We start from the raw sequence: 18,837 nt of genomic DNA on the forward strand, positions 1-18,837 counted from the left end.
CCCACTTCCGCCCACCAGCAGGAAGCAGACGAGCAAAGGTGTTAGGAGGCTACAACAGTTTCCTCCAACCCTTTCCATGGACAGATTTTTTTTCCTGCCCTCCTGTCGAGTAAAAAACATAAATGCAAACTACGATTCTTGAGTGTGAAAGAAAGGAAAGTACAATGGGGGGGTGGTGGTATTGTGTGATGTAGAATACTGTAAGATGTTAAAAATAAAAAAAAATAAAATAAATAAAGTATTCCTGATCAGTGAAGGGGAAAAAAACGTTAATGGAAACTGCGATTACTGAGCGTGAAAGAAAGTAAAGTGCCAGCCTGACGTAGAGTTCTGTTATGGGATGTTTAGAGAGAGTGAATAGTTCCTTCTGAAGCACGTAGATGAATGCATAATATATTGTTCTTGAGTGTGACAGGAACTGAAGTGACATCCTGGCGTTGCTGAGTGAATGATATCAAGTACTGTTAGAAAATGGTTAAGAAAGAGTAGGTCATTCCCTTTGTCAAATGCGGGAAGGTAATTGAAAAGTATAGCTCTTGGATTCAATACTTTAGGATGCTGAGGAATGTAAAGTGTATTTAAATAACCTAAACCTAACTTAACTTAACCTAACCTAACCTGACCTAATCTTACTTAGCCTAACCTAACCTAACCTAACCTAACTTAACCTAACCTAACCTAAACCTAACCTTACTTAACCTAACCTAACCTAACCTAAACCTAACCTAACCTAACCTAACCTTATCTAACCTAACCTAACTTTAATCTAACCTTACTTAACCTAACCTAACCTAACCAAGGATACTTAAAAAGGAATAAATCGTCGTCCTTAATTATTTTAGGAAGTTAAGTACGCCTGAGTAATTAACTAACGTAGAATACTGCTTTCAGGAAGAGAGATAGATAAGATACTGATCGCCTGCAGGATTAGAACAAAAGAATTAATAAAAACGAGTAAAATTAATTTTATGTTAGGGAGCAGTTTATTAGGGCTACCTACATTTTAAGATTAGGTGACGTATATAAGCGTCCAGTATTTTTATGGGTGGCTTCAAAGACTTGCATTTTCTACCACGCGGTGAAGTAGTGGAGGGGAAAAATTGAGTGCCTCTGCTAAGCGTCCATCTTCTTCCATTAAGCAGCAACACGCCGCCGGCCTCGCAATGTGTGTGTGTGTGTGTGTGTGTGTGTGTGTGTGTGTGTGTGTGTGTGTGTGTGTGTGTGTGTGTGTGTGTGTGTGTGTGTGTGTGTGTGTGAAAACGCTGCACCAAACTTTTAACTCGTGCTGATACAAAACTGAATACTTAATCATGCGAGGAGCTCACTTAACCTGAAACTCGTAGAAAAAAAAAATAATAATAAAAAAAAAAGGTATTAGGTAGTGAGAAATAAAGTTGTTTGCGGCTGGGAGAATGTTTTGGTGTTTTTAAAGAGTGGGTCAGACAAGCGGCAAGCTCTCCCCATAGCGGCCCCGTCTCCATTACACCCTAAGGGGAAGACGAACTACATAAGACCAACTTTGTACAACTTATCGAGGATCAAACCGTGTATAGAAGACCTGCGTAAAATTGGGTTTCTTTTTTTCATGGGGTTCAATGTTTCACAGTTACCAAACTTGTATTAAAATATTATGTGATTAAAAATGTTTGGTTAAAAAGTCCACGTGAGCCAACAAAGTGGTCCTTTCTGGGTGAGCAAACAGCGGCCCACGTGTTCCTGCGCTGCTCTTGGGGAGGCGATGTGCAGACGGGGGAATTTTGTCATCCGTGGGGGAAAATACGTTGTTTGCTGTACTCCTGCTGGATCATGAAAGAAAAGAAATAATAAAAAAAAGACACACATACACACGCATAGAAAACTTTTGGTGATCGTTCTTGGGGATACAATGATATACTTTCAACATAATTACAAATGTTTCGTGAACGTGTCATCTCCTACACGACATCCTTTTCCTTTACAGGTTTAGTAAAGGGAATGTTAGTGAACAGTGATGTAATGTCAAAGTTCACCAAATATGAAGATCTGTGTGTTGTCCTGTCTTTTATAAAACTAATAAAACTTTTCTTTTTTATCTTGAATTAACGTTTCCGGAAAAGGTACTTTCCATCCTCAGGTAAAAACTGCATTCATTGTATTTTGCAGTTTTATCTGAGGATAAGAAGTGCCTTTTCCTGAAACGTTTATTCAAGTAAAAAAAAAAAAAAATGTCTGTTAGTTTTGTCAAAGACCAACAGGACAACAACACAGTGACCTTCATGACCAGCTAACTTTGACATTAAATTACGTTACTATACATTAGTATTATAGTCACTATAAGTATATATATATATATTCTTTTTTTTTACTTTCTTTTCTTTGACATTCATGTGGTAGTTGTCATCATCATTACTGTCGTCGCCGCTCTCCTCCTGTTCTGTTAGACAGTGGGCAAAGGTTACGGTAGCCAGTATACTATAATACGAATTATTCAGCGTACTAATGTCATGAAGAAGACAGTGGTGCGCTGCCCTGCTCATTATGATCATATAGCTGTGTATATCATTGCTACCCGGGGTTCGTTTCCCACCACGCCGTTGCTTGGGAGCTGAGCGTCACCCGGAGGCAAGCAAGCAAGGTGGGGCGGGGTGGGGCGGGGCGAGACGCCCTAGCTCGTCAGCCTTGACTAAACCTTGGCTCTTAGTGGCCGTAATTGGGCTGCAACGCATGACGTCACTCTCTAATTAGATATTAACACAGTTACTTCTCGCGTTAGTCATTGCTCGCTGTGTGTCTGTGCGTGCGTGCATGTGTGTGTGTGTGTGTGCCGGCGACGCCCGGCACGTGTTGCTTCCCATAATCAGCTCCCGGACTCCGCCAACGATAAACCAAGACAAAATTCTCCTTCACTATCGGCCGTGACAGTCACTTCGTCGCTCGTTAAGCTGATGGTATCACCGGAAGCTACGACTCCCAGTGCCAGGTCATTCCAGTCCGCCCCTCCTCCCTCCTCGCCTGTGATTGGCCGGCCGCTGTTACCTGCGAGGAGGAGGCGGGAAGGAGGAGGAGGAGGGGGAGGAGGAGGAGGAGGAGGAGGAGGGGGTGGGGTGGAGGTAGAGGTGGAGGTAGTGGTGGAGGGGGAGATCACCTCTGGATGAGAACTGAGGATTGAGTACCTCAGAGCGCGATGCTGTGCGATTACTGCCATCCGTCTTTAGCCTGGATTGCTTTCCGGAACCCATCTTAAGGTGTCGAGGCAGAAGAGACACGGCTGGCTGGCGCTCTTAAGGCTTGGGCTCCAAGGCCGAGAACCCGCCCTCTTGGATCTTCCAGCCCAGATCCAATCCCTTAATTGGAATTTCAGTGAGAATCCAAATTCATGTGAAAGGCATTATATGGTGTTAGAGTGTTGTGGAGTTAGATCAGATCGTGATATTTGGCTTCAAGGATCAAACATTTCCTATTGCAGTGCCACTAATTCATCACTCACGTCGTGAAAACCCGCCGCATCATTTAGGGGTATATTAGTGGCTGGGAATTCAGAGTGACGTTGAGAAGTATGAAGATCATGGCAGTTCCGTAGACGCCTCGGGACGGATTTACGAGACGCAGTAAGGTTTTTTTTTTTTACTTTTTTTATTCCTAAACCTTCCTGTTGGCGAAACTACAAGAGAGAGAGAGAGAGAGAGAGAGAGAGAGAGAGAGAGAGAGAGAGAGAGAGAGAGAGAGAGAGAGAGAGAGAGAGAGAGATTGTAATGTAGGGAGTAACTTTAACTGGGGATTATCCATTGGCGACTTAGCAACGCCCCCGTCTCGGCGCCTCTTTGGCTCGGCTCTGTCTTGCCCCGGACGCCTTCATTTGGGTCTGCAGATTACGTGCCACTCAAGGTGTGTCGAAGCGCCCTCGCCCCTCCCCTTCCTCGCCTTCCTCGCCCTCCGCCTCTCAGCCATTCGCTTTCCCCTCCCTTCCCTTCACATCCCCTTTCCTCTGTTTCCTTCCTCTTCCATCGTTTCCTCCTCCTCCTCCTCCTCCTCCTCCTCCTCCTCCTCCCACCTGTCAACCGGAGTGAGGGTCGTGATGGCCGCTTCGCCTCCCTCATAGTCTGTCTGTATGTATGTACATACGTGAGTCTCTCCTATACGTAAACCTCTTCCTCCTCTTCCTCCTGCTCCCTATCCTCCTTCTCCTTCTCTTCTTCACGCATCTTATCTTCCTCCTCCTCCTTCTCCTATTCCTCATTCTTCGTGTATCATCTCGTGATTGTCTTACCTCCTCCGCAACCTCCTGGTCCTCTTTATCTATTTCGCCCTTTTCTTCCTCATCTTGTCTTCGTCCTCCCGGTTCTCTTGGCCGATGTTTTGGCGTTTTTCTCCTGTTATTCCTCACATTTTGCTTACCCATTGCATCTATTTAGTAGACAACGACTGATCTTTTAGTATCTGTTCTCGTCGTCTTCCTCCTCCTCCTCATCTTTGTAGTCTTCGTCCTTCTCCTCTTCCTCCATTCTCGTGCGGTAAACAGAAAACACAAGAAGATAATAAAGGGGTGAAGGGGGGAAGGGGATAAGGAAGGAGCATGTCAACATCTTCGTTCCTGACTTAAGACTGTTAGACTCTTAATGCCCCTTGACCTTTGACCTTCTGGCTCCCATTAGTCCGTCATACACCATTCCCGCTGCCGCCTCTTACTTACCGCACTGTCGCAGGTTAATCTTCGACAGGGAGGGGAAGCAAGGGCCGACGTGCATTATTTGTCCTCCCCTCTCTTATTTCTCTCTCTGGCAAATGAAGTTCAAGTTGAAATTACGTCCTAAGTAGACAGAAAAAATCCCAACAAACTTTTTTTTTTGTCGCTCTAATGTAAGTCAAATTCTGCAATGAGTTAAGTTAATACAAGTTTGTAACTTGATAAGTTTATGCCATTATTTGAACAAGTTTACAGCCACTAAATAAAGGTGTATAGCAACTGTCGATCCGAGGCAGTTCAGGTATTCAATTTAGATAAAAAAAAAAACTTTGTATATTTAATGCTAATTGTGTTATTCATTACCCGTAAGTTAAAGAGTGTGACATTTAAGATTTTACAAACAGCTAAATAATTCTATATCGACACAAGTTCTTTATAAGTTTCTGAAAAAGACCTGTAGTTGAGACATAAGGGAATATATTGTAATCGGAGCTCCCCTATACCATGTTTTCCTGTTACTGAGTATACAAGACGGTGCAAAAAGAAACGAAATAATTCCGTTTCGATACAAGTTCATTATAAGTTACTGAGGAAGACGTGTAGTCGAAACGAAAGGAAATATTATATAATACTCTTTCAGTTTCCTTATACCAACTCTCTTACTGAAATGATGATGACTGTAATAGAGATTCAAGAAGACCCAGGGGAGTTTATGAACGGCTTGGTGAGAACGATGGGAGTGGGAGGCAATGCTGCTGGAGTGCTGTAGATAAGGGAGAGAAGGGAGGGAAAGGGTCGCTAAGGTCCTGAGGGGCACGACACCTTGTTAAAGGTAAAGGTAATAGAGAGCCAAAGGAGATTCAGACAGGAAACATCCAGCTCAGACGTCCTCTATCGATAAAAAGTTGGCGAAAAAGTTTACTCGAAGTTGAGTGAGTGGAGTGGAAAGGTTCCTCTAGGTGGGTGGTGGGAGGTGAGGGAGGGGTGTGATGCCGGGAAGGACTGGAAGACGGAAGGGTGGAAGAGGACATGGAGAAAGATAGATTAGTCCTCCTATTTTATATCTTGTTTATCTTCATCACCCTTATCATCAATTGCAATGCCACCGCAGTATCACACAAGGCCACACCAAGCCTGTTACTCTATGCAAAGGCAGATGTTAAGTATAATATATATTTGAGATGGCATATATGATCAGGCTGTACCATCCTCGGAGCATATTGCAATAAACACTACTTACTGTAGATTTATTAATGTAGATTTATTAACACAATGAATCCCTAGCTATATATAACTATAATCTTTCCAGTTATCTATCAGCTGTCCGTCTGCTTCAGGCTAACCCCCTCAAAACCTTCATATCTCATTCACCTTACTCACGACATGAACTCCTGAAGAAGGTGAGAATCAAGACATTTAAACCTTAGAAAAAAGAGTAAAAGTATCTCAGTCCCAGTTTAGGCTGAATTTTCTGCTTCCTAAACTCTCTCCCTATAATAAGTTCAGAGGAATGTTGGTGCCCATAGATTTATTGAACTTTTCTGATAATTATTGCAGTGATGTCAAATACTTGTTTTCTAATATTTTTTCCTTATTTCCAAGTACTAGCCTTTAGAAAATTAAGTCATATAAACAACAAACAAGCACACACACACACACACACACACACACACACACACACACACACACACACACACACACACACACACACACACACACACACACACACACACACACACAAACACACACACACGCAATGCGCCGCTAAGTTACACGTGACTAAAGAATCTCCATTACGTTTAATTCCCGTAAAGTGGATAAGTGTAAAGAAATCTGGGGTGAGGGAAGGGTTTTAGTCACTTATATGCTTCGCCGGAGGAGAAAGATGGAATTAAGTCAGTTTTGGTCCATTACATTTCCCTCCTTACCTTCCTTCCCCCTCAAGGCGCCTTCCTCCACCCGAGCGGCCACGGGAACTACTGCTAATCTAACTTAATCTCTCTATTATGTTTTTGCCTCCCTCCAAATAACCAAGGTATTAATTATTGTTGCTGTTATTTGGTATTAGTTTGAATGTTAGGTGTTGCCAGTGTTACCTAATCCCTCTTATGTTGTTTACTTTCTTCGAAATAACCAAGGTATTAATAATTTTCAATCATGATTTTTTTTCTTTGTAGTATTATTGCTTTTATTTTTTATTAGTGTTGGTAATTTTACTTAATACCTCGATTTTGTTTCATCATAATCTAAACAGCCAAGTTTTTAATAATGTTCAACTACCAATGACTTGTATTTTCTATGTGGTATTTCGGTTTTATTTTGTTATTGGTTTGAATGCTAACTATTGTTGATTTTAATTGATCTATTATATTTTTTTTTACCTTTCTTTAAGATTACCAAGCTATTAATAACTTTCAGTCACCAACAACCTATTTTTCTATGTAATATTGTGGATTTTATATCTTAGTTTGAATGCATCTCTATTTTCCATTCAGTGTTCGTCTGTCTGGTTAGTGGCCCTTCATTTCCCCGTGTTCGTGCCTCCCTCAGCCAGCGTGGCGTCCTGCCGTCATCAATTGCAGAGCGAATGTCCAATGAGTGGGGGAAGTATGCAGAGATCGATCGAAATAGTGCAGGCATTGATCAAGGGGGCAGCAGCATGGCGACGTTATGGTGTCCCGGGGCGGCCAGGGTGTGGGGTAACGACCTCCGGCTCCTCCACCAACCTCCACTTCCCCTCCATACTCAGATACCATTACTCCTTCCGCTCCTCCACACGCGCACACACGCACATACAGTCAGCATTACACGTCTCGCTCTTTTTCTCAGCCTCTCCACATGTATAGCCATCTTTCCTTAATAGTTTATACTCATGCACCATCCCTCCACACACGGCTCCCATCACTCGTTACCCCTCCACATGCATAGCGCTGTTCACTTCCCATCCCTCTACCACCCTTCTACATGCATGGCTTCATTCCTCCACACACAGGTACCTTTAATCCCCACTCCACCATCACCACTCACCACTCCTCTACAAACACCCATCATCACTCTCACGCCACCACTATTACATCTACGTAACATCACTCCTCCACCCAAACACTGATATACGTATAGTAGTTTGCATGCCACGGCTGCTACCATACACACCGCCCATACAACACAATTTCCTCCCTCATTACACTCCCTCATAACACTGACTCATTCCTCTGCTCTCATTAAATTGCCCAGATCAAGTGACTAACCTAACACATCACTACTGCATGCACTTTGTCACACTAACATACTAATCACAACTTTCATCCTACAGTATATTTACCACAAAGCTCTTACATGGTACCTTATTTCAGTATTATCATCATTAACCACAGTCCTCGTATTGTCGTAACCTTATGCTCCCCTTAGGTCCTGGTCACAGCCACCACCACCACCACCACCACCACCACCACCACCACCACCATACTGGCCGGCCACACCAGACTCCTCGTACTTCAATAAAACACTTGAGGACAAACGCCTTCCATTCACCTCACTCTTCAATAGGACCGAGTGTCACTAGGAGGAGCAGGAAGAGGAGGAGGGAACAGCTATCTCTCTCTCTCTCTCTCTCTCTCTCTCTCTCTCTCTCTCTCTCTCTCTCTCTCTCTCTCTCTCTCTCTCTCTCTCTCTCTCTCTCTCTCTCTCTCTCTCTCGTTCTCGTTCTCGTTCTCGTTCTCGCTCTTGCTCTATGCGTGCGTTGCTGGATGGCGGGACACTGACTGCTGGCATACCACAGATTCACTCGTAACAAATAACATTAGTTTACAGGGACACCCGATACTGTTGCTGGTCCAGCGTGCATGAAGCGTATCTGAAAATCGATATTATTTTTTCATTCCCTCCTCGGACTTGGATTCTTGGTCGATGTTGCGTTATAGGAACAAAGTACACAGAAAAAAAAATGGAAGGGGAAGGAAAAAAAATGCTGGACGTCCCCCTCCCCCCAAGCTGCCGCCAGCGCCACGCAGCCTCCCAGGCAGTGGTATGCTAATCAAGTCCGATAAAAAGTGATGGTCAGGTATTGGATATTCAAAATAGGCTATAGCAAAAAATACTCGGTAGAACATCGAACATTTGCATAGATGGCGGAGCATCCTTCCATTCCTAGTTCTCTCTCTCTCTCTCTCTCTCTCTCTCTCTCTGTTATCCTCCCTTCATTTTCCCTTCCCCACTCTCCTTCCCTCTCACCAGCTCTTGTTTGCCATGCCCTCCCGCCCGTCTTAGGGGACAGGGCCGGCTGGAGAACTTGATTAGCCGGCTATGACAGGGCCGAGGGTTGACAAAGTAAAGAGGCCCAGACGCAGAGGGCTTTATTGAGGAGTCGTTCAGCGTGGAAGGGCTGTGTGCTGCCTCAAGGGGCGGGACTGCGTGGGTCAGGTGTGTCGGAGAACATTTTCAGAAAGGCACTCGAGTATGTTGAGTTCCCTTGCCTCGGAGTGCTTGGTGTTGGTGTAAGTAAGCGTGTGCTGATGAAAGGTGGAGGTGGAGGTGCAGAGTGGAAGGTGTAAAGGGAGGGAGAAGGCAGTTAAGGGAGTGTGGAGAAGTGCGGAGCTTGGTTGCCATTGAGTAAGAAGGTTGTGAGGGGTGTGATGGCTGGAGATGTGAGGGCCAGAGGAGGTGGTGGTACAGTAAAGAGATCTTGATGGGGTGTGGAGGCCGTGGGTGCGTGAAGGACGTGACATCGTATAAGTCTAGGTGGTGTGTGTGTGTGTGGCGGTGCTCCAGGGCCGTGCATGGGCAGTGGCGTGAGGCGGCGGAGGAGTGATCGCCCGGCCGAGGACAGCGGGGCGGGACTAGGGCACTGAGGAGGGGCGAACTCTCCTGCCTAAACTGCAGTGTTAGGTAGTGCTGATTGCCCCATTTGCATAACAGTGGAGCCGTTCTGCATAGGCGGACTGGTTGGCGGGGCCTCAGTGTTGGCGGCACGGGCCCGGTAATATGCCCTGCCTCATCCACCTCCCCAGCTGCCACACGCCCGGTCTCCGTAATGGCTGTATTGTACTTTGTGACGATGGTAATACGGTTTATTGTGTGAACCGTATCAGGAAACTTTGAGCGGGAGGGTGGACGGGGAAAACTCCTGAGTGGGTCCCGTCCCGCTTTACATGCGTATGGATTTGCCGATGTCTTGGTCATAGCGCTGTATTTATGAGCGTGCTGAGAGGGGCGATTGTGCTACGGCTTAAAATCATGTTGCGTTCGCGCCCTGCAAAGAGGAGGTGGCCTTGACGGGGCTCTGTCTGTGGGAAATGACTGAGCTGAATGTGGGATATAATATTTCGTTTATTAATTCCTTTCTTGTTTCCCTGTTGTGCTTCACGGGGAAAATAAGGGATGGTGGCTCTCTCCTTCCTGGCGGCGTGGCGTCCTCCGTGCATCTGGCGGACACCCGTCGCTCGCTGTTATTAAGAACCTGAATATTTAGCAGGATTGGAACCTAAGGCGCGTCATCCATCACACCTGATGATAGATTATTTCCTGTTATGAAAAACTGTTCTGCGTCAGGCTGCGGGAGTCAACCTTTCACCTCAGACTTTATTTATCCTCAAGATGGATCACTCAGCAACGCCTCCCCACCCCCGCCATTATTACACTGATTAAATCCGTGTGTGGCAATAATAGCAGGTGTGCACACTTACCTGTAACGCCTTCACCTTTGTTGAACCAATTAAGTGGATGAAAATTTCCTCTTTCCATGACGGATCGGTGTTAAAGAGTGGTTGTGAACTGTCTGAGTTTTAGAAGTCTTGTGGGTCTTGATGTGGTAATGATTGTACTGCATGCGGTTTAGTTTATGCATTCTCGGATGATTTTCCAGATAATGTTATTTCAGGAATAATAATACTAGCTGATAATACGATAACACAAGTACAGTCATAAATTTAAAGATGCATTACTAAATTACACACACACACACACACACACGCTCTCTCTCTCTCTCTCTCTCTCTCTCTCTCTCTCTCTCTCTCTCTCTCTCTCTCTCTCTCTCTCTCTCCGGATAACCTACATATATTATTTCTTCACACCTTTATAATATTTACCTGTCCCCGCTTTCTTCTTGCACCATTAGTTCCTTCCCAGTCATTGCGTTCTCTGTCTACCTGCCTCACTGTCTACCTGTTTTTCTTTCTACCTGCATCTCACATCAGTCAGAACAAGCGGTACATATGACCTGCCCTGTACATCCCCTCCCCGCGCATGTGTATTCCATCGGGAGACGTGTTCTCTAACTTGCCAGGAATCGTGTCGACGGAGCTGTAGTGACGAAAGTTAATTTACGGCGACTTATTGATTGAATTTGTCTTCCACGACTCGGCTTCACCTGACGGAGAGTGAGTGAATGCAATTGTCGAGATGAAGGTGTTGGATACATTAGGATGATACTTGGCGTATCTGTGGTAGGAGAGAGGCTGGGGGTGTACGGAAGGAAGTACAATTGCTATGAGGAGGCTGAAAGTGTATGGATGGTTTAAAAGGGAGGTTAGAGAAGTATGAAGGGTAGGAGATGTGTTATAAGAAGAATATAATATATATATGGGTTTTTGTGGAGAAGGGTGGGAGGGAGGACAGGAGAGGGTGCTGATGGGATGTGGAACGTAGGGTATGTCAGGACACCAGAAAGAGTATAAATAAAGAATGTCTCTATATGTAGCATTAGAATAAGGAAGTCTATAGAGTATGGTGAAGTCAGTACTTTTCGAATTTCCTGATGAGAAAACCTGAAGATATCGAGTTGGCTTCTGAAGGTGATCTACCATTGTGTGGGCTCCACGTAAAACCAGTGGTCTCCAACATATTTCAACGGAGATTAATGTTGTTGATTTTCTGCTTCTGTCAGCACTGCATGTTACTTGATCCATGAGTTTCCGAAGATGGAACGATATTAGTTATGTCTTAAATGTTGTTTCGGTCTTGGTTCACGATTGGTTATCAACAAAACACTCCTTATGAGGTATTTGGAGGAATATTGGGTTTCTTGAAGATGCAGCCACAAATCAACCTGCTTGGCTCGGTAGACTGATAGTTGAGGACAAAGAATAGTCGTAAAATCATTCTTCCAATACTAATATGAACAACGTTTTGTATACTCGTCATATAATTAATACAAAAACACCAATAAATTTATTTCAAATCCACTGCCTTAAAATCAATTCCGACTTTACCTTCAATTGCTGCTAACCCTGAGAGTGCATTGAATATAGACACACAGAGGTAGTGATATGTTTTGCGTATTAGGTATATGCTTTAACCACCACATATATCTTTTTTAAGGCATTAGACACAGCCCCATGCACTGAGGCTCAATATAGAGTAGTTTACCAGACAGTGTGAGAGAGAACGCGGCTGGTGTCCATGCGGGTCCATTTTCTGTGGTGAAGACTCGACTGGGGAGGCGCACCGCTCGTCCCTCGGCCCGCCAGCCCTCTGAGGGGAGAAGGGGTGACGAGCACGGTTTTAAGAGGGGAAAAGTGTGTCCTGGTGCGTTTCAGAATGCTTAAAGACTCCATTCTGACACCGAGAGATCAAGACGTAATCCGCAGCTCTCGAAAAAGGGGCGCAGAAATTCTCAGATATTCAGATCATTTGTATATTTAGACAGGGCGAAGTGAAGTATGTTTGTGTGTGTGTGGGTGAATGTGTGTGTAGAAAGAGTGGCTGGAGTCTGCGTTAATTACCACATTAGTCAGCCTCGGACTGGAGTGTGATGCGCCGAGTGAAAACTTCCGGATAACATGCAAATAATTGTAAAGATTTGAGGAACGTGGAGAGAGAGAGAGAGAGAGAGAGAGAGAGAGAGAGAGAGAGAGAGAGAGAGAGAGAGAGAGAGAGAGAGAGAAAGAGAGAGAGAGACGCAGACAGGTGTGTTGTGGTAAAGTATAGTTAATGAAAATATAAACACAGCGGTTGGTTTCAAAGTAAATTGTGTAAAGGAATAAAAATGAGAAGTTATCGCTCTTAGTCGCCACAGGGAAGGACGAGGCCAAGAGGCATTATAATATTTGAATGAATGTCATCACTGGCGAGGAGTGGAGGAGAGAAAAGCCATGCACGGGGAGGAGAAAAGGAAGGAAATGTTAAACTGTTTCTAGACGCGAACACCAATCACTAAATTCACGTGCCTTTTTTTTTTTTTTTTTGTCTATTCTTGTGTTTGAATTTTATTGATATTTATTGATGATATAATTTGATTTTCGTTTAAGTTTCTTCATTCAGCATTTTTTCGGGGTTTGCTTTCTTTGTTTCTTTGTTTTCTTTGTTATTATTATTATTATTATTATTATTATTATTATTATTATTATTATTATTATTATTATTATCATTATTATTATTTATTTATTTATTTATTTATTTATATATTATTTTCATCATATCATATTATCCCTCACTGAGCTACACTGCTACACTATCATCATAATCTAAACCCAATAAATCCTTCGCCTCACTTTAAGACTCGGCCCTTCACTTCCAGCAGATCCTTTATTAAGTTTCATTCATAAACAAGTGCACATCGCGAATCCCCCGCCCAGGAGTTTTAAAGTGTTAGTGTCCCTGAGTAACCCGAGGCCATTTATTTCCGAACCATAAGTCGAGGTTTGCTGAAAAATGTGCGGTGGTCTTGGGTATTAATTTTACTAACCCAGATAGATTCTCCGTGGAAGGCGCGGTCACTGGAGGGCGCTAACCCGGGGGAAGGCGAGGCTGTTAATGTCTGAGGATGTAAGACAGACTGCAGAGGGCGGCGGATGGAGAGGATTTATGCGTCAAAGAAAAGTTGGCTCAGTGGAGGAATAAAGTTGACAGCATTAAGAACTTTCAGGAGGATAAAGATAATGGGGAAAAATGTAGCGGAGCCATGAAACTCCCGGCGCCGTGTGTCCATCACTGCCCGGCGCTGCTGCTGCTGCTGCTGCTGCTGCTGCTGCTGGGGGAGGGAGGGGAGCTGAGGGATGAGAAGGTGAAGGAAGGGGAAGGGGGAGGGATGCAGCATGAGGAGTGTGTTATGTGGTCATGTTGCTAAAAATTGAGGAGTATTGACTTTCTAGCAGACTTCTTATCATTAGTATCATTAGTATTAATTCATTACGCATGTAGGAAGCTGGGGAGTCACTAGTAAACTTAGAAAAAAACAGCGTAATTTACTGTCTCAGAAAATAAGAGATGGAAAGAATAATAAGATAAGAAAGTAAAAAAATTAGAAAGATGATGGCGGTGCTGATATTATTGTGCGTTACGAGTTTAGAAGTAAATGGTGAAACAGTAAACGTTATACGCATTTTTGTTTAGTTTTGGAGAAGCTTCAATGAAACAAAAATAATAGGCACTTCTGTATGGTATCTTTTTGTAAGCATTTGATGATTTAATTACCTAATGCTTCTGCTAGGACAGAACAAAAAATGCAGTAATAATAATAATAATACGAAATAACTACAACTCCTCATTCCTGAGCAGTATACCACGAAACTCACCGTGCTCTCTAAAGAACAGAATATGTTACCAAAGAAAACGGGATGCTGGCTTATTTTTTATGCGCTTTTTTTTTTTCTTTTAATTTTTTTTTTTTCCCCCCGTCCATGGGTCAGGGTCTGGGAGCAGGTAGCTGGGCCTTCTTTTTTTTCCCCTCGACAACAAATAGCGTGACTGCTTCATTAGCTCGCCGCCCAAACAAACAAGATCCGCCAGCCGCTGCATCACGGGCCCGGCGCGGCGAGTTGGGGGATGGTCGCTGGTTAGTGGTTGGCCAGGAATGGGGCAGTCTAGTCGTGTGGGCTGGATTGGGCTCGGTTAGGGCTTCCGTGTGGGGACAGTAGAAGAAGTAGTAGTAGTAGTAGCAGTAGTAGTAGTAGTAGTAGTATAGTTTGATAAAATTATAGATGAAAACTGAAAAAAGTTAGTGGTGTTCGATAATTTGCAAGTATTTATTTGTAGGTGAACAGTATTTTAACACTGATTTATCAAGTTGCGTATGTACTGTATACTGACGTTAGTACGTATTTTTCTTTCTAGTATATATTCCTTTTTTTTATTATTTCCTCATTGTTTTATCTATTTTTTTTTTTCTGAGCCTGTCGTCCACATCACACAAGGTTGATTCTGAGAGGATAATAGTTTTCCATTATTGCATGTATAACAAAATTCTACTTGTGTATCTACCTACATATTCTTCTAAGCTTACAAGTAGGTACAAAATTTCAACATTCAAACAATAAGGTAGAAAACGAACAATAAACAGGGAGGGAGAGACTCGTGCTTTGGGAAGAGCCAGGTGCTACTGTCCTTCCGGAGTGCTGAGGAGACTGCGACGTGGGCATTACTCAAGGAAAGATGAGGGAGGGTAGGAAGGGTAGGAACGCGTAGAAAGGTAGGGGTAGGGGGGGAGAAAGAAGCTCTCACCCTCATCACCTCCCGTCGGCGTGTGAGGGCAGCAATTAGGGCACATTCACGACACATAATTGGCTTCTTAAGAAAATTTCTGCTGCTTGCATCGCGTCTTGTGGGGAAACGAGAGAGAGAGAGAGAGACAGAGAGGAAGGAAAGAATAGATGGTATTACTGTGAGGGCAATTTTCTGGGTTAAAACCGAAAACATTTCAATCACTCCTTGCTGAAGCACACGGAACAAGGAACTAATGACCGATAGAGAGAGCTAATGGTGATTTCTTAATTCCTTTTCCTGCTTTTAATTACCCACAATAGCGGTCGGCCCCATCCCATTAGAGTAATCAGGGGTGAATTAGCGGCAGGTGATCAAGAAGGTGAGGTGATCAGGTGTAACGAGGAGGCACCCAGCAGGTTCTTAGGCGAGATAAGACGCGTCCATCACGGCTGCTGCTGCTGCTGCTGCTGCTGCTGCTCTTCTCCTCCTCCTTCTCTTCTTCCTCCTTTACCCCAGCCTCCTTATCTTTCTCTCCCCCCTCTCTTCACCATTCTCCTCCTTTGATTGAGTAAGGAAATTCCACTTGGAGCGCATAAACGAGAAAACAAATTGATAAACGAGAGTGTAACAATGTGAATGCCTCCGCTGTTCCTCCATTTCACTTGCGCCTGTCAATCCAAACTGTCCAAAACCAATCTCTTGTGCAGTACACGACTCACATTACGATCTTTATACTGTAATGTTTGCTTTTTTTTAAAATTATGTAAAAGGGTCACTGGCCAAGGGCAACAAAATTATTAGAAAAAAGAAAGGCCCACTTAAGTTCCATTTCCTCAAAAGACTGCCGAAGGAAGATAAGTGTCTTGAAACCTTGCGACATCCTACTTCTACTTAATATCTTTACTCTTTGCCTATTTTCCTTCACGTAAAAAACAATGTTAACTCATGATCATTGACTCTTACTCGCCTCATCCTCCTACCTAAAAAGTCCCCTTGTCTCTGCTGCAGTGAGGGACGTCCAAAAGAGCAGAGACAGACTGAGAGAGGGAGAGTGGACAGGAGAGGGGGAGCAGCGTAACGGGATCCCTCGGCCACTGGTCAGTTGTTGGTCAGCCCGCGGCTCACGGCAGGTGCACCACTGACCACCGGGGCTTTAAACTATTGTCCTGTTTTTCCTTTCTTTTTTTTTTTTCTTTCTTTTGGTGTCTTTGTCTAACAGTGAGGGTTTTAATCGATGACGGCAGTGGTGGTGGTGGTGGTGGTTTAAGAGATGTTTTAAGTGTTGCTCTGTATTCTCTCTCTCTCTCTCTCTCTCTCTCTCTCTCTCTCTCTCTCTCTCTCTCTCTCTCTCTCTCTCTCTCTCTTTCTCGTAAAGTGCCTAGGAACATGGTTGTATGTTTTTACTTAAATAAAGACATGTTATCATAATGCTGAAAAAGACTCTAATTTTTTTTTTCCTATTGCACTTCAATACTTAGTCCAGTTCTTTTTCATGAATGACACTGTGTGTATGTACGGAAACACACACACACACACACACACACACACACACACACACACACACACACACACACACACACACACACACACACACACACACACACACACACACACACACACACAAACATTCACGGTCAAGTGATTAATTCAACAATACGATGCATGTTTTGTTCAGTAGAATGCTCATATGTATAACCTTAAGAAATGTGGATATGATCATTCATTTCCGGGTAAAAAACGATCTAACTTTCTCTTTTTATGTAGAAAATATATCTGACGCTACTTAATGGAATTTTTTTATTGACGCAGTTTTTAAGAAGTCGCGTGATCTTCCTCGCCACACTCACCACATGTGCTTGAAGACGACTCCCTCAGCTCCTCCCCGCGAGGCGCCATTCACCGTAACGTACTTCAGGAACGGTTTGAGGATTCGTTGTGCAGCTCATTAGATAATTTTCACTTAATGGCGCAAGCGAAATGTCCGTTCGTAATCTGAGAACGCGAACGGTGGGCGGCGGGTGACCGGTCTTGCTGCGCCTCCCCCAGTACGTCGTCATTTCCCAGAGGCAGCCCGCCCCTACACTCCCCCGGCGACACCTTCCAGTGGCCAGGCCCAGGGGAGGGAGTCCGCTGCCTTGCCGGCCCATGTTGCGACTCATTAAAGAGGAAATGGTGTGATTTCTTCTAACGAAGTCCACCGGCGCGGTATGCAGGACGGGTTTCGCCTATCGCGCCGCGGCCAAGACGTGGGCCCGAAATGTTCCGGAGTGTTTTCATAGGTCTTGCAGGCCATTCACAGGCTGTATTTTTTTTAAGGTTTGATTCTCCCTTTCGATTTGCCAAGAGGGGCAGCCGCTTTTGTTTTTGTTATGGATGGGCTGCGTCCGAGCCAGGAGACGCTTCCTTCATTACGCCGCGCTTCAACAACTTGAGGATTAATTAATTTCCTAAAGAAGCGTATCGCTGTGGACAGCCTTGTTTTCTTAATTTAGCTGATTTCAGAGTTAAGTTTTCTTTAGTAGATTAGTTGGGAGAGGTGAGAGAATGGAAGAGGACGTAGGAGGACGAGAGAGAGTGAGCGGTGTCGGACGCTGGTGGGAGAGCCGGCCATGTGAGTAGTCTGTGGGCTGGACGCTATTAGATCATATTCAGACAGGATCCGAAACGTCATGAAGAGAATTCGATCCTAATTACCTGGACCGGGAGTGCAAGACGTGTAAGCCTCGCGGGGCGCGGTGGGATCTACGGTCACTCGGATAGAGACCAAATTCCCTTCTGTTTCCCTCAGTGCCCAACGTCCATCTGACCCTTAAACCTATAGAAAATGCCTTCACTCAGACATATTCCCCATACTGGAGGACAATCCACCTTTTGTACCAGAAACAAAAGGATTAAAATGGACTAATAATAGGGTGTGAGAACCTACGGGAACGCCTGGGAACGCTCAGGTGCAGAAAGCTTCGTTCAGTTCCCTCGCGATTGTGTCACAGGTGAGAGGGAAGCGGAGCGGAGGAGGCGATGGATGGAGGAAGGCCGGAGGAGGAGGTGCAGGAGGAAGAGTAGTGGGGGTGGTGGTGGTGATGGTGGTGGTGGTGGTGGTGGTGGTAGTATAGGGGGTAAGAGTGGGGAAAGGAAAAAAGGGAGAAAAAGGAGAGGGGGTCGAGGGAGGAAAGGGTCAGTGTGTGACGCGCATACCAGTTGTGAATGTTGTATGTTCCTTTCCACTTCCTTCCACCACACGACCTCCACTTGTCCTTTCCATCTGCTCTACTTCCCATCTCGGCCTCCCCGTGCTCTCCACTCTCAGTAATCCTCAGACATTCTCCTTGTCCCCTCCACAACCTCACCACAACGTTTCCCGCACCATCTCCAACGTCTCTACAACCTCTTCACAATCCTTACCACACCCACTCCATATTACCACCACCCCACACTGCGTCACTTCAGTTTTTTGCGCGTACAGACTCCCACCACCGCCAACACCACCACCACTACCACCACCACGCCCCCGTACCATTCCACAACTATTACTACTCGTACCATAACCTCACCAACATAAACACCGCCTCTCACTTTTCTTCACTAAGTACAGTCTCCTGAATTTGACAGAGAGCAGAGGCAGTTGACAATCTAAAGTATGCATCTGCCTTGCTTTAAACCCCTTAAAGTTCTCGCATCTTTCCTTCACGATGGAAAAGAAGAACGCCTCACTTTATCTTCACATATTTGTCAGGACAGTCAGTTTGTTCTGTACATAA

The 18,837-nt window shown here is 44.6% G+C and overlaps 1 long non-coding RNA gene across 2 annotated transcripts in view; it reads left to right on the forward strand.

Annotated features, from left to right (window-relative positions):
- The window catches only part of LOC135099913 (uncharacterized), a 160,871-nt gene extending 144,442 nt beyond the window's left edge, over nt 1-16,429 (forward strand). For both annotated transcript variants that reach the window (XR_010268438.1, XR_010268437.1), the window contains exon 4: nt 16,088-16,429. This is a non-coding gene — a long non-coding RNA (uncharacterized LOC135099913). The remainder of the gene's footprint in view (nt 1-16,087) is intronic.
- The last annotated feature ends 2,408 nt before the right edge of the window (nt 16,430-18,837 follow it).

This window comes from Scylla paramamosain, chromosome 4, assembly GCF_035594125.1.
Source record: "Scylla paramamosain isolate STU-SP2022 chromosome 4, ASM3559412v1, whole genome shotgun sequence".
Classification (NCBI taxonomy): Eukaryota; Metazoa; Arthropoda; class Malacostraca; order Decapoda; family Portunidae; genus Scylla; species Scylla paramamosain.